Source organism: Sus scrofa, chromosome 3 (genome assembly GCF_054392235.1).
Source record: "Sus scrofa isolate SSC_HxYL_T2T_F1_AM1 chromosome 3, Sscrofa_HxYL_maternal_Yorkshire_Landrace_v2.0, whole genome shotgun sequence".
NCBI classification, from domain to species: Eukaryota; Metazoa; Chordata; class Mammalia; order Artiodactyla; family Suidae; genus Sus; species Sus scrofa.
Genome location: NC_139385.1, coordinates 12,799,097 through 12,822,018, shown reverse-complemented (window position 1 = coordinate 12,822,018; position 22,922 = coordinate 12,799,097). Strand labels below are relative to the sequence as shown.

The 22,922-nt window shown below is 42.6% G+C and overlaps 1 long non-coding RNA gene across 2 annotated transcripts in view; it reads left to right on the top strand.

Moving 5' to 3' along the window:
* LOC102157493 (uncharacterized) overlaps window positions 1–22,922 on the top strand; it is a 978,951-nt gene that overhangs the window by 527,740 nt on the left and 428,289 nt on the right. The gene's annotated exons all lie outside the window — the stretch shown is intronic.

The following is a 22,922-nucleotide window of genomic DNA, read 5'->3' as shown; positions in this document are numbered from 1 at the left end:
CACAAGTACATCATGTGATACACTTTACAGAATCAAATTTCAACCTGTCTGGTGGTGCAAATGAGGGTTCTATTGGTCTTAGGAAAGTTTTCTTAAAATATGACCCTTGAAGGTTGAATAGGATTTAGATAGCTGATAGATGCCCCCCATGAACAGAACCTTAAATGTGGATGCTATCTTTAAACTTGATCTAATAAATCATAAACAGGATCTATGGACTCTCAGGCAGGGAGGAAATTGGATGATTATTCCCTTTATGGATGTTTTGGTGGTAGGAAATGAGGTCCACTCAACCTATCACATGAGTAAGCGGTTTATTTATTGGGGTAAGGAATTAGAGGCTACTCTGGATCACTGCTCCCCTTCACCTCCACCTCATTCTCTTGCCTTCTTTGTTTTCCACCTCATCTCTCACGTTTTTCCATTTATGTAATTTTTCCATTAACTCATGTGGTCAAATCAACTAATATCTGTTGATTTCCTGGCGGGTACCAGCGACTCTTACAGACATTGGCATTAGACAGATCTGTGACTGGAAAAGACGAAATCCCTGTCCTTGCGGAACTTGTATTTTAGCAGGGGGAGAAAGACAACGGCAGTAGACATCATCAATATCTACATCGTGCACCCTACCGGAAGTGGATACGGGAGGTGGATATGGATGCTATCTTTAAACTTGATCTAATAAATCATAAACAGGATCTATGGACTCCCAGGCAGGGAAGAAATTGGATACAGTGCAGGGAGAGAGATGGAGGGGTTGCCAAAGTTGGGCATGGAGTTGCCCTTCTAATTAGGGTGGTCAACGTAGCTCTCACTGAGAAGGTAACATCTGAGCAAAGGCTTGAAGGGGGTGGGGTGGGGGAGACTAGTGAGCTAAACAGCAGTCAAGGGAAAGGGAATTCTAGACAGACAAATGCCAGACAAAGGCAAGTTGAATGGCTTTCAAGCGGGAACATGTCAGGTATGTTCAAGAAATCGAAAGGAGGCCTGTGCAGGCAAATTGGAGTTAGGGATGGGAGAGCCACGGGAGAGGGAGCTGAGAGGCTGGCAGTGTCTCAGGTTAAGCAGACACTGCAAGGACTTTGGCTGCTCTTCTGATGAAATGGAAGCCATTGGAGAGTATGAATCCAAGTCTGCATGTGATGTGGCATGCATTTAAAAAGGACAATCCCGAGTTCCTGTGTGGCGCAGCAGAAACGAATCCGGCTGGGAACCATGAGGTTGCGGGTTCAATCCCTGGCCTTGCTCAGTGGGTTAAGGATCCAGCATTGCCGTGAGCTGTGGTGTAGGTCTCAGGTGCGGCTCGGATCCTGCTTTGCTGTGGCTGTCGCGTAGGCCAGCAGCTACAGTTCCATTTCGACCCCTAGCCTGGGAGCTACCATATGCCACAGGTGCAGCCATAAAAAGCCATAAGTAGATAAATAAATAAAATTAAAAAGAACAATCCTAGCTCTGTTTGTAAAATAAAATGAAGGAGCAAGGGTGGAAAAAGAAAGAGTCGTTACAAGGAATTTCCATTGTGGCTCAGTGGAAACAAATCCGATTAGTATCCTAGAGGATGCAGGTTTGATCCCTGGCCTTGCCTAGTGGGTTGGAGATCCAGTGTTGCTGTGAGCTGTGGTGTAGGTTGCAGACATGGCTTGGATCCCATATTGCTGTGGCTGTGGTGTAAGTGGGCACCTATAGCTCCAATTCGACCTCTAGCCTAGGAACTTCAATGTGCTGAGGGTGTGGTCCTAAAAAAATTTTTTTAGTAAAATAAATAAATAAGTAAATAAAAGAAAGAGTAGGAGTTCCCGTGGTGGCGCAGTGGTTAACGAATCCGACTAGGAACCATGAGGTTGCGGGTTCGGTCCCTGACTTGCTCAGTGGGTTAACGATCTGGCGTTGCCGTGAGCTGTGGTGTAGGTTGTAGACGCGGCTCAGATCCTGCGTTGCTGTGGCTCTGGCATAGGCCGGTGGCTACAGCTCCGATTCAACCCCTAGCCTGGGAACCTCCATATGCCGCGGGAGCGGCCCAAGAAATAGCAACAACAACAACAACAACAACACACACACAAAAAAAAGAAAGAGTAGTTACAATGCAGAGATGATGATGGTTCAGATGAGGTGGTGAGAAAGGGTCAGATCCTGAGCATAATGAGAGGTGGATCCAGTGGGATTTGCAGATGGATTGATTGCTGGATGGGAGAAAACTCAAATACGTCACCAAAGTTTTTATCAACTAAAGTGGAAAGGACTACAGGTAGAATGGCTGAAGCAGGAGAATCAGATGTCCAGACTAAATGCATGAATATATCCAACTAGAAATATTTAACAGGTGTGTGTACAAGGATGGTGTTCTGGAGAGTTTAGGCTAGAGGTCTGGCTTTTGGAGTTGTTGGTACATAAATGGTATTTGAAGCTCTGAAGCCAGGGAAAATTGTGGAGAGAAGAGACTGAGGTTTAAGATCTGGGGCACTGTAGTCTTAAGAGTTTGGAAAGAAGAGAAATCTAACAAGGGAAACTGAAAGGCAAGGTGTGAGGAAATCTTGAGAGTCTGGGGTCTCAGAAGCTAGGGGTGAAGAAGGTGAACTGATGCCGAGAAAGTGAAGAACTGTGATAAATGCGGGTGACTCATGAAATACCATAAGGCTGGACCATTGGGTTTAGCAATGGATTTCTCTTTTTTTTTTAATGACTGCACCTGCCAGGGGTCCAATTGGAGCTGCAGCTGGGGCCTACGCCACAGCCATGGCAACCCCAGATCTGAGCCACCTCTGCAACATAGGCTGCAGCTTGCAGCAGCTCCGGATCCTTAACCACTGAGTGAGGCCAGGGATCCAGCCTGCATCCTAATGGACACTAGTTTATGCTCTTAACCCTCTGAGCCACAATGGGAACTCTGGTTGTTAATGCTTTTGACAAGAGCAGTTTCTGCAGAACAAGAGAGGGGAAAGCCTGATCGGAGTATGTATACAGAGAGAACTGGAGGTGAGAAATTGGAGACCTGGCATGCGTACAGCTTCTTAGGAGCAGTTGTGGGGAAGTGCTGCACCGCTGATGGGGGCCTGCTCCTCTTTCAGCCTGTCCTGGGTCACACCTGGATACGTGGGTATCATTCTGCCGTGTTCAAGGAAATTCTCCGGGGCTCACTCAGCTCCTGGCTACCTGGAAAGTTCTTGCAGCTGCTCCTTCTCTGAGGTCTTACTGTCTCTCACTCTGTAATAGAAACTGCTCGAAGGACCATGACAAATCTTCCCACATAAAAGGGGGTGCGTAGAATGCGGTTGTCTGGAAAGCAATAAGGTAGCTAAGTAAATAGCAGCCTGCTATTTAAATTTCTGCCCTCGTCCTTTGTAGTTGACTGTCTTGGACAAACCTATTAGCAATCAGTGTTGAGTCTACCATCAAATTTATCACAGCCCTTGGAAAACTTTTAACATATTTGTTTGGTACAGCTTCTCAGAGAAACAAGTTGCATCTGTTTCTTATCCACCGTATAAAGACACACTGTATGCTTTTGGGGCCTAATATTATCTTACTCACATTTGGAAATGGAAAGAAGGGGTGGGGATAGTGAGTTTTACATGTTAGTGAACATCTCAGCTCTCATTCCGTGAAGCAGAGATACAGAGATGGGCGGAAGCACCCTGCTCTTTGTTCTCTGATGCATTGCTGTGAAAAAGTATTTGTTTGCTTCCAACAGAACATGATTGTAACTTGATCTGTCCATTTCTACTCTGTCTTCAGAGACAGGTCTTCCAAGAACTAGTTGTTAGACATCATTTTTTCTGACAGGACAAACAAGGTTTGTGACAAATGCTGAGATGGCTGAGGATTTGCTAAGATCAGTACTTCCGTTTTTGTCTTTGTGTTTGAGATTGTGAGATGAGGTCTTACTGATGCCTGTTCTTATAATGGTGAATTCAGCCCACAAACAGCAGGCCTCTCTGATTTGGTTGTGGTGCTATTTCCCTGGCTCTGCTATTTTTGTGTGTCTAGAATCTGGTTATATCTTAAGGAAGGAGACCACTGGTGAGTAGTCAGACAGGCCTTCCTCTGCACACTCTCAGCTCGTCGTCACAGGTCCACTCTATGTCAACGCTTTGTTTTGGTGTCTAATCTCTAGACCATGAACTCTAGGAGGTCAAGGTTGATCCCTTCATTTTTATTCATAGCATCCAGCATATTGTCTACTCAAGGCTTAATTCACTTTTTTTTTTTTCCATTTTACAGCTGCACTTGCAGCGTATGGAAGTGCCTGGGCTGGGGGTTGAATTGGAGCCACTGCTACAGGCCTATGCCACAGCCACAGCAATGCTGGGTCTGAGCCTCATCTGCAACCTATGCAGCAGCTTGTGGCAATGCCTAATCCTTAACCCACTGAGTGAGGCCAAGGATCAAACCTGCATCCTCAGAGAGATAGCATTGGGTTCTTAACCTGCAGAGCCACAACAGGAACTCTTCAAAGCTTAATTCTTGAGCTGTGTTGACAAGTGCACGTAATAGCAGCTGTTTTATCATGGACAGGCAAGAGACTTTCTTAAGAATAAGATGGGTATCCCAATGGATATTCAGGTTGTTCAGTTTAGCATGAGTTTTTAATCTTTTGTATGTCACAGGCTGCCTATTGAAGCAGAATATCCATGGTTATTTTGACACTGTCTGAATAGAGTTCATTCAAGAAGGAGTTTCTGACAGGAGAGTTGAAGATGCATGGATGGGAAATGGGGAGGGGGTTTATAACAAGGGGGAGGGGAACCCAGCCAAAACCCCAGCTACCACTATGGACAACTAAACTTAAGCCTGCAAGAAGGCTTCAGGAAATCCTGCAAAACACATACTTCAGAATTACTCCAGCTACGGGGTAAAGGAGCTGGGGTATTTATATTTCCACACCCTTCAGTCATTGGTTAAGGGATGTGAGCACCCTGGAATCATGTTAACTTCTAGTCACTGCCATCCTGCCTTACACATGTGGATTCTGCAAGCTCAAGGCCGGCCAGCCGACAAAGATACAGGTGCTGGCTCTTGGACTGGTATACACAGGAATGGAAATGAAATCTGAGAGGCTGTAGGACAAGCACAGACAGGGCTAGCCACAAAGACCATTAGGTGCTAATTCACACATTACCTTTCACTTCAGTTATCCTTGTTACTCTCAAGACAAAACCTCTGTGAATGCAGGAAAATTCCCTTTGGTGTATGAGACAGTACATGTGCAAGCGTCTTGGGATGCATTTTATAACTGTAAAGCATGATATGTGTATCTTACTGTGTGATGGTGATGATGATAGCTTGATTATACGTATCAGCCCTTGGGAGGGGTAGTAAAAGGCATTTATGAGGTTGAATGTGAGATGAGAAATTTAAATACAATTCCAGTTATACCTAATCAATAATTGTCCAACCCAAGGCTTCATACCTTGCTTGAACCGATTTGGAAATGAAAGCAGAAACATCACTCATACATTTGTCGATTGTTTCTCTCTTGGGGAACAAGGGCACTGAGATCTTTACCAGGGGCTTGTATGTATACAAACTATTTTAAAGGGACTGTTCTTCAGGAAGAGACTGTTCGATCTGAGTTTGACCTCTAGCTCTTTTCCTTGTTGGCTTTAAAAGGGATTGATCCTGCTTTGCAGAATTAGTCTTACTTGAACCAAAACAGGACCTCGAAGCCATAATTTTGGCTTCCAGTTAATGTTGATATGACTACTGTCCGGGCTCACACCTCCTTTTTTTTTTTTTTTTTTTTTTTTTTTTTTTGACCCAGTCTTCTTGAATCAGACCATTCAGATAAACACAGTGGTTTGGTTTTATTTACCTTACCTCTGTGACATTTCATGACTTAACAAGCTAGCCCATCTCTGGCAAGTTTCATTCTTATCACTTAAACCAGTTTCTAAAGCCACTACCCCATTGCCCTCAACTCATTCTTTCCTCCCCACATGGAACTCCAGAATGCTACCCACCCAGAACGTGTCTTCCTTAACTAGGAGGAATGGCCAGGCAGAGGGAGGGTGAATAGGAAAGCCACGTGGGTAATGGAATTATCAGGATTTGTGATTGATTGGACATGGACGTCAGAGGGAGTTGCCAAAGAAGATGGATTAGGTGCATGTCCATGCTGTCAACTAAAATAAGACATACAAGGAGCAAAAAGATACATAGATACAGTTAGATTTTTTTTTTTTTTCTCATTGACGGAAACACAGCCAACAGCAGCTGTGGGTAAAACCAAACCTGACTGGTAAATGGTTTAAAGTGATTGACAGCACAATTATGGATGAGAGGTGATTATTTTCCTGGTCATCGTGCTAACAGAGCGTAAATTTAGTAACATGCAAATAACTAATAGAGAACATTTCTACGGAAACATGTCTGGAGTCTTAAGAAGATCCTCATTTGGTAAAAGGCACAGGGGAAAGATTCATGGCTCTGCATCAATCCTATTTAATTAGAAAGAATAAAACCTCACTGTACTTAACCAGAAAGATACCTGGAAGTGTTAGATTGGGTTTAATCCAGCCCTATTTCCAAGAGCTGAGCCAGGAGACCTGGGGAAAGATGTTTGATGGTGCTTGCTTTCTAACGGTACTGGCATCGCTGAGTCAATTAGATTTAATTTGCTTTCTTGCTTGATCCTCTGGCTGGCCCAAAACTGAAGACCTGAATATTTGCTCATATCGCCATTGTCCTCAGACAAAGGCCTCTTGAATTCACAGAGCACTCTGTAATGTAGCTATCCATTTCCCATCTGTTCTCTGTGTACCTTAACTGATAACTGTTCAGACATTTATTTTAGACAGCGGTGCCTGTCATGAACTGAGGCTTTCTTTGAATCTGAGCTTTTGAGATCCAAATGGGTAGCCTTGGAAATTTATTCTTCGACAAAGGTCTGTTGAGAGCTCTTCTCATCTGGAAGAAGAAGAGGAAGAAAAAAAAGAAAGGCTCACAAAACCTTCACAATCCCCTTTCATCTACAGAATTACCAAAAATGTTCTTGGAAGAATGTCCTGTGCAGACTCAGCTGACATTTCCCGGGTATAAGTAATTTCTGATTATTTCCAGTTTCTCTGTTTGAATCTGCTTTTTGTGTGTGTGACCCAACGGAACCGTTTCCGTTTTCCGCTGAGTGGAGATGATAGGATTTCAGGTGAGATAACAAAAGGGGGAAATGAATACATCAGCTAAATGCTTCAAAGAAGCATCAAGTCTGCCTTTGGAGGATGCAGCCCAAGATGAGGACATGGGCAGTGAAGAGACAGTCTTGGGATATAAATGATCAAAAAGCTCTATGCACCGTAGCTTAGAGATTGATAGCAGTGAATATTTACAGAAGCACTAACTAGTGTTAGACACTAACACTAGTACTCTAAGTATACAATTTAATGATTGAGGTCCTATTATCCTAAATTTATAGACAGTGTATTTGTTGGGGTTCTCCAGAGAAAGGAATTGGCTCAGAAATGCTGAGAAACTCCAAGATCTTCAAGCCGGGGACACAGGAGAGCTGATTGTATAGTTTCAGTCTGACTCTGAAGGCAGAGGACCAGTGGCCCAGCTTGAAGATCGTCAACGAAGAGTGAATTTTTTATTCCTCTGCCTTTTGTTCTGGTCTGGCAAGCCTTCAACGGATTGGGTGAGGCCCACCCACAGTGGGGAGAGCAATCTGCTTTACTCAGTCTACCAGTCCAAATGTTAACTTCATTCAGAAACATCCTCATCAACACACCCAGAATAATTTCTGATATCGGTACCCTGTGGCCCTGCTGAGTTGACACATAAGCTTATTCATCACAGATGGGGAAACCAGGACAAGGGGAGTAAATTACTTGACCAAGGCCATACAGCAAGCACACAACCATGGATTTGAACCCAGCTTCTCTGATTCCAGGGCTGGTGCTATGCCCACCATGCATAGCATTTTCCTCTCTGTGCTAGGGTCTAGAACACATGTCAGAGGCACATTGGACAGTTCAGTTTTTTCAACCCTGTGAAGTGAAATCTCTTTAATAGAGGACATAGAATTGAATACTAAAACATGGAGAAAAAAAGAAGAGGGAATTTATTAATGCCACAAACATGCGAAGTGTAAAGACAAGGAAAGCAATTGTTCTTCTAGAATAACCAAGGGAAAGTGTTTACTCGATGTTTGTTAAATGAATGCTTTTAAATGAGTGAATCCATCGATTATTGGCAATTCGTTATATTTTTGTTATGAATGCACCGAACTTCCACAAGTAGACTGGTGAGTTAGAACTTTTATGTATCTGTATCTCCCACAAAGCTTTACCTGGTTTATAGGCTCATGTAAGGAGCTCAATAAATATGGTTGGTATGATTAGATTGGCAACTAAATATATTAATTGATTAGTTGTTACATACACAAATAAATCCTTTTGCTTTTTTTCAAGAATAGAAAGGGCAGTTCCCTGGTAGCCTAGCAGTTAAGGATTCAGTGTTGTTACTGCTGTGGCTTGGGTTCAGCCCATGGCCCAGGAATTTCTGCATGCCATGAGTGCTGCCAAATATATATATATATTTAGAGGGAGAGAGAAAGAGAAACAGAAGAGATACAGTGATTGAATCAAATTTAAATATTTTGCAATGGGAAAAAATTCTTTTTTTTTTTAAGCAGAAAAATAAGGAGGCAAAAAAATTTTTTTCCACAATCTCTGTTGATGAAGAAGGGGGTGGGCAGAGCCAAAGTAGATTGTAATGAGGAGAATGACTTAAATGGTGAAATGGCCAGCTCTTGTCTACAGGTTTACAGAAATGAAATTAAACTTGGGCTTTCTATTGCAAAACAATAAGCAAATTGAAGGCCAATTATACCAGCTCATCAAAAAAAGCCTGGTGAACTAGAGAGGATTTTGCATTTCTGAGTAGAACGACTTTTCAGATGAAAGAATTTATTACAAGAAATTGAGAACATCTGGGCTATCAAAGGCAGAATGCAGTAAATAATTGGACAATCATACACTGGCATCCATTTGAATAAGAGGCACTTTCTTGGTTTGGTTCCTACTAGGGGATGTTTTTGAAATTCTTCATCTAGAAGGAAACGAAGCTCAGCTTTTAGAACATGATTTCCCTACCTGGTTGTTACTTAGTTATGAAAGAAATCTATTTTGGGAACCTCAGTTCCCTAACGTTATTCTTGCGACCAAAATCAGAGGAGACTAGTGGAGAAGCGGTTTTCACCTACAGGCTTGGGTCTTACTCACTAACCATTTCTGATCCTGGCAAACATCATACTTATAGTAAGTCATAATAACTCTGTTCCTCATCATTCTTCACCTTTTTTCTCTGTGATGACCTTCAGCCAAGAATTACCCTGCTGGTACCTGACAGGTGCCAGACAAGGTGCTAATGAGGGCATCCCCTGCAGAGTGAGCCTCTGGGCTGTCCACACAAGCAGGGCTGAGCTAATCTGGTCCCCACTCCGAGCAGTGCCCTGTGCTTTCCTCTTCCCTAATAGTGATTGCATCTTACATTATGATGTCTTTCTGTGGCTTAGACACCAAACTGCAGATTTCACATGCATACACTCTTTCCAAGAGCTCCAGTTGTCCTTCCAGGTAGTAAATACGATCCCATCTTATAGTCAGGGAAACTGAAGATCAGAGATGATAGAATCTATCAGATAATATAGTCCAGATTATATTGTTTAATAACTCAATACTCAGTGGCTTAAAACCTGTTTCCTGTTTCCCACCACTCATGAGTGTTCACACTGTAACAGGAACCCTTGTTCTCCTTTCTTGAGTCCCTCTGAATATCAGGATTGATCGTAGCTCACACGCCTGCAATGTTGTTAACGTCTGTAGAAGAGTTTGCAAAATGGGATCTAGCCCAGAAGAAAAGAAAGGATAGATGCAAACTTCCCTGGCATTTTATTTTATATTTTATTTTATTTTAAAATAAAATAAGTGCATTTGGAAAACTTTAACCTTCTTAGAACAGATTCTAACCTTTTTTAGGACAGATTCTAAAGTTCACAGCAGAATTGAGAGGAAGTTACCAAGGTTTCTCATGTAGCCCCTGTTTCTACCCAGGCATAGATCCCCCATTACAACCACAGTGATACATTTGTTGCAATTGATGCACCTGCACTGACACATCATAATCATGCAAAGTTAATAGTTTGCTTTACAGTTAGTTCATTCTTGGTATATATCTTATGGGTTTAGACACACGTATAATGAGATGTATCCATCATTACAGTATTGTACAAGTATTATCACTGCCCTGATAATTCTCTGTGTCCCACCCATTGACGTCTCCTCACCTTCCCAATGTCTGTCATAAGCTGATCATTTTACTGTCTCCATGGTCTTGCTTTTTCCAAAATGTCATATAGTTGAAATCGTATACAATATAGCCTTTTTCAGATTGTTTCATCCACTTATTAATATGCCCTTAAGTTTCTTTCATGTCTTGTCCTGTCTTGATAGCTCATTTCTTTTCAGTGCTGAATAATATTCCATTTCCTGGATGTACCACAGTTTATTTATCCCATCAACCACCAAAGCACATAGTGATTGCTTCCAAATCTTGGCAATTCTGAATAATAAATCTACTCTAAACATCTATGTTCAGGTTTTGTGTGGACATGAGTTTTCAACTCCTTTGAATAAATGCCGTAGAGAAATCTGTCAATTTTCTAAAACTTTACTGCTCAGGTCTTTGGTGTCCATCTAAAACCGCTTTGTCAAAGTCATGCAAATTTTCTCCTATGTTTTATTCTGGAAATTATATAGTTTTATATTGCACATTTAGGTCTATGGTATATTGAGTTAACTTTTGCATAAAGTGTGATATTTAAACCACTTTTTAAAAAAATTTTTTAAGGCCACACCCATAGCATATGGATGTTCCCAGGCCAAGGATTGAATAGGAGCCAGAGCTGTGGCAACTCTGGAGTCTTTAACTCACTGTGCTGGGCTGGGGATTGAACCTGCACCTCGGCAATGACCTGAGCCACTACAGTCAGATTCTTAACCCACTGCACCATGGCGGAACTCCAGAGATTTGTCACTTTTGTTTTAATTTTTGGGTGACAAATGCCCAATTATCCTGGCACCACTTGATGAATACAGTATGCATTGTCCATTGAATTGCATTTGCACTACTGTCAACAAGCAGTTAACTGTCTACGCATAGGTGTCCTTGGGCTCTCTATTGTGTTCCATAAGCTCTGTGTCTATCACCTTCCACTACCACATGGACTTTTGTAGCTTTGGAGTAAGTATTCAATAGGGGTAGGATGAATTTTAAATCAGATTCCCAATGGATCTACACTTTCCTTTCCGGACGATATCGGCTGCTCTTGGTTGAGTTAAGTCAACAAGAATCTCTGCGAAGATAGATATTTTCAGCCTATGTTGTTTCCTCAACTGTGAGCTGATGAGTCTGAGTGTGGATTTAAATGAGACGTCACACATAAAGAACAGCCACTGCATAGCACTGAGTTCTCAGGAAAGGTTGCTGATTATTAATTGATCCCCTTAGGACAGCCCCGCCTCTTCTCAAGAGCCCTTAAAGTACCCTTGACTGTTGGGCATGATCTGCAAGGTTCTAAAAGGCTAAAACTCACATTCTAAGCACTGAATTTTAGCTGAAGCCTAGGGAAGGTTGATGCAAGGGTGTGACATCAGGCTAAGTCCGTTTTCAAACACTGAGAGAAAAATGACCTGGGTTAGCTCCCAGAATGTAGGTCAGGAGACACTTTTACATCTTCCTCCCTGTTGATGGGCTCCTGTTAACCTTGCAAGAGGCTCGGGTTTCCGTGGTGTCAGCAGATTTATCAGGGGCGCGTTGAAGGCTCATGAGAATCAGCAGTTTTGCTTCACTGGGGTTTCCACGAGAGCCTGCTTTTGCCTCATTTCATCTGAGTTCACCGGAACGGAATAATTTCAAGGAAACAGCAATTTAGAGCCTTGAGATTCTCATGGCCCTTGGAATAAATCATAAATCAACTCCCGCTCACTGGAAATGGAGCCCCCGCCTGGATCTTCCAGAAACTTCTAAAGAGTGGAGCAGGCATTTTGGAAAGGAGTGTGAAATTTCCGTACAGATTGTTGGCTTTCTGCCTCTCTTTTCTTATTTAATCCATGCTAGTAAAGGTTGAGAAGAATGACACTGTTATTTATTTTCATTTCAGAAGTGAGGAAGCTGAGGTTGAAGAGAAAGGAAGTAACTTTAAAAAAATAATCGTGTTTGTTCAGTTGTCTGGATCACAACCCAGATCATTCGCTTTTCTATCCCTGATGCCTTTCGAGCTTGCCACGCTTCCATTCTCTTAGTCAAACACTTACGGCTGCATGTTAGGTACCAGGTGCAAGGATGTGGAGAGAGGTTGGTGAGACTGGAAAAACCAAAACGGAAAACTGTATATTTGATGAAAATAACCAAGTCTAAACAGGATGGAGGTTTTCAGGTTCTTTGGTGGAGCTGGTTGTGTTTAGGCATGGGGTCGTCTGGGCAGAGGATGGGAAGGGAGTGGCACTGTGGGAGTCCATCAGGTACTTGCAAATGGCACAATATGAATAACTCATCATTAATGAATATGAAAATCTAAATGTCATGGTCCAGGCGTCATGATGATTTTTAATGTGTCTTTGGGATAAAACGACAGTCCGCCTGTATGAATGATAATCACTGCCCCTACCAAGCGCTTTTCTGTTACTATGATACTATGATTCCTCCCCCGGATCACCTACCAACTGCCCTACCTCTAGTACTCAAAAGAAACAGGAGGAAACTTCCAGGGCCCCTTTCTGTGCAAAGACTCGCATCTTATCTGAATATTATGTGTTTACTCTTTTAATATATATTCTAGTCGTGCTTCTCCAAGTCCCTTGCAGAATGGGGTTGCATACTGATAGTTAAATAAAAAACAGTTTGTCCAACTGTTTCAAAGAAGCATGCATTATATGGTTTAGTGTAAAATACAGAAATATTAAAGCTTATTATAGCCATCGTCTTGCCAAAAGATAAAGATTCCCACTCCATGAGTTTGGCATTTAGTTGCTGTTCCTTTAACAGTGATTGATGATGGAATAGCCAATCACCCTACCTTCTGTCCATTTTTCCCCCGTTTAACTAATAAAGGATCCAAAGACTCGGAATATTCATCGTGTAGATTAGACTCCAGATATCATCAATGACTGAAACATAATGTAATTTAAGAAGAAAACATCAGACCTTTTCCGTTTCACACTCCATCTTTCCATTATCAAAGAGTCTTAGCACGTTTCTCAGGGAATCTGCAATGTTTAGAAGGATGGTGCCATCAGCTTTTCTGTGTGGCTTTTAAACTTGAATGGGCAAAAGAATCACCTGGAGAGATTATTAGGACACAGATTACTGCTCCCCACCCCTATAATTTCTGATTCGGTAGGTCTGGTATGGGACCCAAGAATTTGTATTTATAAAAAGAAGTATAAAAGCTGTGGGTCCTAGGACCACACTTTGAGAACCACTGACCTAACAGTAACGTGGCTGCTGAGTGAGTACCTTGATGAGAAGTAAGAAGGTGAATACACCTCAGGAGATAGTGTCTCTATTGTGGAAGAGTCTGCAGACTTATTCACTAAGGTTTGAGCAGATCAAATTTTGAAGGAGAAGTAACAGACCTAAGAGACATCAGGCTAGTTCTGGACCAAGATAAGTGAAGCTGGACTTCAGCAAAGGAAAATCTAGAGATCTAAACTGCTGTTATAATCAGTTCTTCAATCAAGTCAATCAATCAGTCAATCAAATCCTTGTAATCAATATATTCTGGCTTCGCCTTCTACCACACCTGGGAGGATCCCTTCTCCATCTGGTTTTTTCAGTTCATTCTTTTCTATCCATCACGTAAATGCAGGTATTTCCATGTTTTTCTTAATAAGGATTTTTATTTTTTTCCATTATAGCTGGCTTACAGTGTTCTGTCAATTTTCCACTGTACAGCATGGTGACCCAGTTACACATACATGTATACATTCTTTTTCTTCACATTGTTATGCTCCATCGTAAGTGACCAGACATAGTTCCCAGTGCTACACAGCAGGATCTCATTGCAATAAATGAAACTAGAACATACCCTCACTCCGTGCACAAAAGTAAACTCAAAATGGCTAAAAGACTTAAATATAAGACAAGACATCATCAAACTCCTAGAAGAGCACATAGGCAAAACATTCTCTGACATCAACCTTACAAATGTTTTCTCAGGTCAGTCTCCTAAAGCAACAGAAATAAAAGCAAAAATAAACCAATGGGACCTAATCAAACTGACAAGCTTTTGCACAGCAAAGGAAACAAAAAAGAAAACAAAGAGACAATTTACAGAATGGGAGAAAATAGTTTCAAATGATGCAACTGACAAGGGCGTAATCTCCATGCCTTAAATCAATCGTCTCTCTGGGTCATCTTGCTCTTCTATGCTTTCAGTTATCACCTGCTGATAACATCTGTCTTAAACTTTAGAACTTTTTCTGAATTCCTCACATGTATATCCTGTAGGCACCAAAAATTCAACATATCCAATATTAAAGATGTTGAGCCCACAACGAACCCACATTGCATCTCAGTTAATGATTTCATTCACCAAGTTGCCCAAGCAGAAACCCTAGGCATCCTCTGGATTTCTCCTTCTCCCCTGTTCTGCCTCATCCACCAGTTCTCCAGACCCTGACAACTCTGAGGCTGGCCATCTTTTGCTTCTGTCTCCTCTTCTCCATTTCCATAGCCCCATGACCTTATCAGTGCCTTCAGGGACTATGGACATAACCCCTCAGGTTCCTGAGTCAACCTGCAACTCTGTCTTCTATAACTGCCCAACAACTTCTAATCCTGCCATAAAAACATGATTTTGGAGTTCCCATTGTGGCTCATTTATGCATGACATAAATCCAAACTACTTTATCAGCCTCCTCTTCTTCTTCTTGCTCACATTCCTCTAAATTTCAGTCGTAATGAATGAATGAATGGTGATGCCAAATTTGCCATGCTCTTTCACTCTGCTGGCCTTGACGCATTGCTTTTTCTGCATGAAATGTCTTTCCTGCCCTTATCTGCTCCACAAATCTTTTTTACCCTTTCATACCAAGTTGACATCATTGCCACTGCAAAGGCGTCTTTAGCTATGCCAGGTTGAGTTGATTCCTCTCCCTTCTGTGGTTTCTTGGCAAATCAGAAGGGGCTTAATGACAGCACACAACACATTATAATCATTGTTGTATATCTCTGTCCTTCGTGAATACTTCTAGGGCAGTGTCCATAGCTGTCCTGTGCCCAGCATCTAGCTTCATATCTGGCACAAGGTGGATGCCAATATATTTGTTGAATGAATGCTCTCCATTTCATGCTCCAAGAAATACAACCCAGTGGGATGTCAATACTATGCTATGGTATTTCTTTGTGTGAGTAGGAGACAATTCAATATATAATTTTCGCATTTTTCAGCAGCGTAAAATAAGCAATGTTTGAGCATTACCTAGGAAATGTATTCAATTTTCCTCTTGTCTGGATCATTTCCAGCATGTATTCGTGTCAACTAGTCCTCTTGTCTGTAATCCTCCTCTTGGAATAAGATGTTCATTTCATACTTTTATTGCATGCTTGTCATGAGTTGTAAGCTCTATAAAAGAAGCTCCCTGCTTTTATCGTAAAACTGGAAGCTGTAATTAGGAAATGCACAAACGCACTGGGATAAACTCCAGGTAGGTGACTCCTACCGAAGAAGCAAAGTGAGAATCTGAAAGGGAGACCGATACCTCTGTCTTATGGACGGGCAGTGGGAAATCCTAGCAAAGCCCAGCAATGATGAACAACCATGTGGACAATTGGGTCTGGAGCCTAGGGTATCTCTATTTATCCATAGGTAAATCTCCAAATAAACCTGCCTGTTCTGTGCATACACTCTCACAGGGTAGAACAGTTGAACTCTTTCAGGCATCAGATACTGAAACAGTGGTCAAGTAAAAGAGGGAGTTAGGTCTTGAAGGACTCTCTGTAGGCTCAGAGGTGAACATTAGAACAAATGAGAGGAATGTATAGAGAAATGGAATTTTGTTTTACAAGAAGAAGTTTTTCCTTAAAAAAAAAAATCAGTTCAACTCTGCTCGGTGAGTTGGGGTGCTCCCATGATTGAAAGATAACTTGGATGGTGATTTGCCCTGGGTCATATAAAGATATTGTATCTCAGGGGAAGAATATGTAGGAGGTGACCTGCACCCTGGGATTCTAGGAGGTAGGTCATTCTGGGCAAGTCTGATGTCCTTGCTTCATCTCCTTATCCTCCCGAGAAAATTCCATCATCTGAAGCATCAGGGTGGTGGCTGGCCAGGCATTGGATAACCGCCATCTTGAATTGTGAGCTGCTGTGGCACGTCTCCCCCCCCCACCCCCGCACCTTCACGGATACAAAGCTTTGAGTGGGTGTTACCAGGATGAGCCTCCTGTAAGAATTCACCAGGCAGAGATTTGAGGGAGGCGGATTCAAAGAGCAACAGAAATGTTCAGTTTTGTCCTGATTTTCATGGCTTGTTGCACAGCCATTCACACGTTTCTTTGTATGAGCTCTATAATAACCAGCTTTCAAAAGGACAGACAGCATAATGAATGGATTGTAAAACATGCTCATAAAAACAGTAGCGTGTATCTAGAAGTGTGTGTTATCTGCTTTTGATTTACCGTGTACCCTGTTTTGCATTTTCACATCATTTGCAAGTTTTCTATTAAAAATAAGCATTTAATAGGCATGCAATTAATTTTAATTTTTCTCCCCCCCCTTCAAGGTGATAAAACTAAGTGTGTGTATGGTGATGGGGGGGTGCATTGTACAGTCCTGACAGAACATTGATACTGTAGCCATAGAGTTCATTACAGGGTAATTAATGCATGTTAAGTATCTTGTAAATATTATGTGGTAATAGCTCTAAATAAATACACACTCCTCTTGGAAAGATCTGCTCCACCCCTGCCACAGGGAATGCGATGTTCCTAATTAATGCCTTTGGAAGAGGAGCCTGTGTCACCTTGGATAGTCTTGGGAAATTGCAGCTTTAGTTTCTGGAAGGCAGCAGGGAATGGTTAATTACAGAACCTTGACATGCCCGGTGCCTGTCCCACCTGGGCTAAGTGGGTTGGACAGGCCCACCTGGCTCGCTCTCTCCCTCTGCAGACGTTGTCAGAAAGCAGGCCGTGCAGCTACAGTTGGGCTGCTGGGAGCCATTCCAGCCCCAGGAAGAAGAGCTTTCCAGCAGGACCTGCTGGCAAGTGCTTATTCACCTTGGACTCTTTACTGAGCTCTTCAATCCAGGATGGGGGACTCTGTCTGGTGAGCAAGAGGCACTGCTGTTGTTGATGGTGTTTACAGGTGTGGATTTAAATGCTATTTCCTGTTTGACCTACAGCTGGTTTTGCAGATGACCTCTGCCAGGTGTTGGTGTGTGGGGACCGGGATCCCCTGTTAGCACCTGGCTACAGTTACCATTGTCAGGACCCATGGTCATTTCCCCAGAGACCTCCAGACTATGGGAAAGTGGCAGAAAGGCTTTTGCATCCCTGGGTCCATTTCTTTTTTCTATTCAGTTAGACTCAGCCTGAATATCCTGGACCAAGGCTCTGGCATCAAAATAGTTGTAGGGGTAAAGATTGAACATAAATCAACTTTCGTTCATACCTAATTACTTCTGCACAGTAGTCAGTGATTCTCTCTTTTTCCAAATATGTTCACATCTCTACTTGTCTACCTATGACTTCGGTGTTCTTCAGGGTTGTCAGCACATGGAGATGGGGTTAACTGTACAGAATGGGCTTTCACTTGCCCTTAAATCTTCCTCTTCCTCTCCTACCTTTAAAGTGGTGTCTCCTCTAAACCTCTCACCTCGTACGTGGAATTCCTAAAGAAGAAAACCAAGCCTTAACACCCTCCATGAGAGAGGTAGTTTCAAATGCCAACCCCTAAGTAGAGAGTCACACTCAGGTAAATGGAGATATAGAAACCCTTAGCCAGAGTTTAACAGTAGTGAGATCCTGAAGGCTTGAGATTCCTGGGAAGAGTGATACTTAGAACAGGGGACAGGGGCCTGCTGATGTGGTGAAAGGAACACAAAGCAAATGTGATCTACTTCAATTTGAGAAAGTCTGAGTACTGAGACACCATGGAGATGGATATTCGCTTTGCTAAAGATGCCGACAAGAAAATGTGGTGAATTCTCTGAGTGTCAAGATAAACAGACAAACCAAATGAGGATATTGAGCTCATGGTTTAAGTTGCAGGCAGGGGATACTAAAAGTCTTGGCAGAAATATGGGGCAAGGAGTTAATCCTTGTGAAGTACTTAGGGCAGAGCCTGGTGAAAGTGAACGTTCAGTACATGCTGTGTCGTCATTATTAAGAAATATGCCCTCTTTTCACAACACGGTAGTGATGCTAGCAAAAAACCATACCTCTTGTTCTGATGGGGACATAAAAGTAGCATCATGGAGACAGGTAAGGCAGACACATTTTTAGTACTGTAACAGAAAAATCATCCTGACAGTTGTTTAAAATGGTAAGGAAAGCTTTATTCAAAAGTGTTGCAATAGGGGAGAGAGAGTGACCTTAATTCTAAATGCAACAGAGCCAATGGGAATATATAGCCAATGAGTTGGGTGAGGGAGTGCATGGAAAATTACTAAAAGGAACGTGGTTAGGTATCAAGGGTTTTGGAAGAGGAACATGTTGGACATCAAGGGTAGGGGATTCTCAAAAAGCTATCTTAGTAGGATTCTTTGCTAAAAGTGGGCTCAGCAGGCAAGGACCAGGTCTAGTCAAGAAGCAAACTTAAGGGACCCCTGCTAAAGTTTGGTCATGAAGGAAGACTTTGTTAATCCCTCTTCATATTCAAGGAAAGAAGAGTCATTATTCTTTCCTCTGAAAAATATAAGTCCATTTCTCTTTGGTCAGCTGTTATTCATTTAGGACCAACTGACTCACCTGTTGAGACTTGGTGGTAGAGGTTATTTCCTGGATGACATGAGCCATCAGACGTTTAAAAAATGCCTACTTTTGGGAAGATACTTGGTTCCACTTCGTGAAGAGGGGAGTTTGCTCCTTGGAGAACAATGGCTTGACATCACAAAAAGAGTGTATCAGTCAGGATTCAACCAGAGTAATGTAACCAATAGGGAGGATATATTTTTAATTAATTTATTACAAGAAATTGGCTTCTGTGGTTCTGGGGTCTAGCTAAGTCCAAACTCCATTGGGTATGCATGCCATCACGGGGGAAAGGTCATGGACAGGCTGAAGCTACAGTTTATAGGAGGAATTTTTTCTCTCCTGAGGAAGCCCAAGCCATGCTTTTATGGCCTTCCAATGGATGGAATCAGGCTCACCCCAATTATCCAAAATAATCTCCCTCATTTAAAGTCAACTGACTATCAACACTCTGGAATAGAGTTTGATTGTAGCTTGGGAGTCAAATTGGCATATGTAAAAAAAAAAAAAAAAATCTCATCTAGTAAAACTTTGTTCAAAAAAATGCAAAACTTGGAAATAAGGCCCCAAAGATGATAGCATGACCTTTCAACACCATATTCAAGCTTTTTCTAATATGTCCACAAGAGGGTCATCTGTCTCTCTTGGGTTTGTAACTGGGTTTGGTCAGCAACTGATTTAGCCCCATCCGTTTCACAGTCCTATAAGTGTAGAAGCCAATATGTGGTGAGGTATGATGATTTTCTTTTTTTCTGCTTGGAAAAGAAGAAGTTAACTTCAAAGGTTTTGTTACCCCGTAGGACATTAAGTAGTTTTGTACCTAACCTGGCAGTCTTACTTCAGCCTTCTCTTCCCCATGGATTGTCTAAGTCCTAATTTCTCATATTCCATCCAATCAGTTCTGTCATTCTGCCGGTTTCCTTGGGAAAGAGTTAAATAAAACTCTGACATGTATTCATTATCTATTTGTATGAAAATTGTGTTTGTAATGATTTGAGAATTATGCTCTGACAGGTTCGGAAGGAGGATGCAGGCAGGGATGGGCTGGTTGGGTAGGAATAAGACTGGGGAGAGGGAGAAGGGAGTAGATGTCTTTGTATCAAGGGGTATGTTTCAGTCAAAGGGAAGCAGAACAGGTGTTGCTGGCTGGATGAAGACGGACCCCTGATTTAATAATTCAGAGGGGTAAGGACAGGGCCTGTTAAGACGGACTTTGTCGAATGAACCAGCCACAGTTGCCCATGGAAATGCCCTTCCTACCAACCCAGAAACACGAGAAAGACAGAGACAGAGAGGCAGAGACAGAGAGGGATTCTTAGGCAGTGTAAACCAAGTAGAGAACCCTCACAGAGGTATAGTGACTGGGGTAATAAAGTAATTGAAGGTCAAAGACAAGAGGCCCTCCAGACTGTCTGTGAAATTCCTACTAGTTGTTCCTTTGGTTTAAGCTTTGACGAGCTTGATTAAAAGCACAGGGGTATCAACAATTCACAGCGAGATACTAATGGTTTTTTATCATGTAAACTTTCTGTTAGGATAAGTGTTTTATGGTGACGGTGGTGGTAAAGTACCCATAACAAAATTCACTGTTTTAACCATTTTCAAGTACACATTCCATGGCATTAAGTCATCCCGTTACACAACCTTGGCCTCTAACTAGTTCCAGAACATTTCCATGACTCCAGAAGGAAACTTTTTACCGGTTAAGGCGCTCCTAGGCTCCCCCTCGTCCCCAGCAACGACTAAATTGCTTTCTATCTCTGTGTGTTCTGGATTGTTTTATTGTATCCTCCTAAAACTTTAAAAATAAATTAAAAAAAAATTATTTTTTACAGCTGCACTCGTCGCATATGGAAGTTCTCAGGCTGGAGTTGAATGGGAGCTGCAGCCGCCGTCTTACGCCACAGCCACCAATGCCAGATCCAAGCCTCGTCTATGATCAGTGCTACAGCTTACGGTCATGCTGGATCCTTAACCCACAGAGTGAGGGCAGGGATCAAACCCGCATCCTCGTAGAGGCAGCATTGGGTCCTTAACTAGCTTCGCGACGATAGGAACGTCTAAAATTCCTATGTTGAAATCTTAACCTTTAATGGGATGATTTTTGGAGGTAAGGCCTTTAGGACATAATTAGGTTTGAATGTGGTCCTAAGGGTGGGGCCCCTGTGGGGGAATTAGTGTTCTTCTAAGAGAAAGAGATGAGAGCTTTCCGATCTCTTGGCCATGCGAGGACATGGGGAGAAGGCAGGTAGCTGTCTGTCTACAAGCTAGGAAGTGGGTTCTCACCAGACACAGAATCTGCTGGCGCCTAGTCTTGGACCTCCCAGCCTCTGGAGCTGTGATCAATCTGTGTATTGCGAAAGCCCCAGAGTCTGTGGTATGCTGTTATAGTAGGCTGAGCGAACTGAGACACTCTGGATTTGTGTATTCTGGTTATTTCATGGAAATAAGGGGGCCTTTTTTCATAGCACACGTGTTTTTTTTTAAACAAATTTTATTAAAATCTAGTTGCTTTACAGTGTTGTGTTAATTTCTTCTGTAAGCAGGGATTCAGTTATACATACACTCTTATCCACTCTCCCATAGGTTATCACAGAATACGGAGTAGAGTTCCCTGGGCTGTAGAGCAGGTCCCCGTGGCCATCCGTATATCATACTGAGCATATGTCAATCCCAGTCTTCCGGTCCCCACCCCACACCTTTCCCCTTTGGTAACCATAAGCTGGTTTGGGGAGTCTGCAGGTGTGTTTCGATTTGGTAAATAAGTTCATTTGTATCACTTTTTTTTAGATTCCACATATATGTGATATCATGTGATATTTGCCTTTCTCTGTTGGGCTTACTTAGGATAATCTTTAGGTCCATCCATGTTGCTGCCAATGGCATTATTTCATTCTTTTTTGTGGTGGAGTAGGATTCCATTGTATTCATGTACCACATCTTCTTTATCCCTTCATCTGTGGATGGACATTTAGGTTGCTACCATGTCTTGGCAATTTTAAATGGTAGCACACATGTTTTTGCTGGAATGAAACGTAAGCTTTGGAGATCCAGAGTCCACGGCAGGGGAAGAGCAAAGAGGGAGTGGATGAGTTACAAGGACAAGTGTGGTCAGAGGCAGCTTGCCGAGTCACCTCTGGGCCAGGAAGGAGAGGCATGTGGTGAAAGCCTGGGTGTCCTTAGCTTACGTCACATGTCTACTTCCATTTGTGATTTCCAAAAAGAGATACGAATGGCTACGGGGAACAAACATCTCAGTTTGCAGGCATGATGCTTCTGAATGATGCAGAATAAAAGGGACCATAGTCTCAGAGCCCACTGGGATGGTGTCGCTTAGTGATCTGGGCAGGTACCTACCTCCCAGGTGCGTCTGCACGCAGGCTCTGCGTTCAAGGAAGGAGCTCCCGAGGCCTCCTTGACACCACCTCCTCCCCCGTGGATCTCTTTTCCGTTTCTCAAACCCCAGTAAAGAAAGCCTGCCATTCAACGGCGTGCATCTGCACCCCCCACCCACAGCGACTCAAACCCACAATTGAATTGCCAGGCAATCTGAAGCCCTGCTGATTCCCCATAATTCAGGCAAAGCACATGGGAGCCCTTTAAAGATCCAGGCAGGCTACAATCAAGCCACTCCACGCACACGTCTCTAATAGTACAGTAATCAGTGGTAATCACCCATACAGTTTATGTACAGGAGGGCCTAATAGGATTCATGCCTCTGCAGTGAATACATTTTCATTTATGGGACTAAATGCAGGCATACATTACCTGTTTAATTAAAAACAAAATGCTCCAGCCAACAATTTGTTCCCTCTCCCGGGTGCATGCTACATATATTACCGATGTTTCCTTTAAATCTACCGATTACATGTTCCTCCAGCAGTGACTGCCTACCATTTGCGAAGGTAAACCTCCGCTCCTGCTTTCTCTGTGCTGAGAGATCAGGGTCCCTG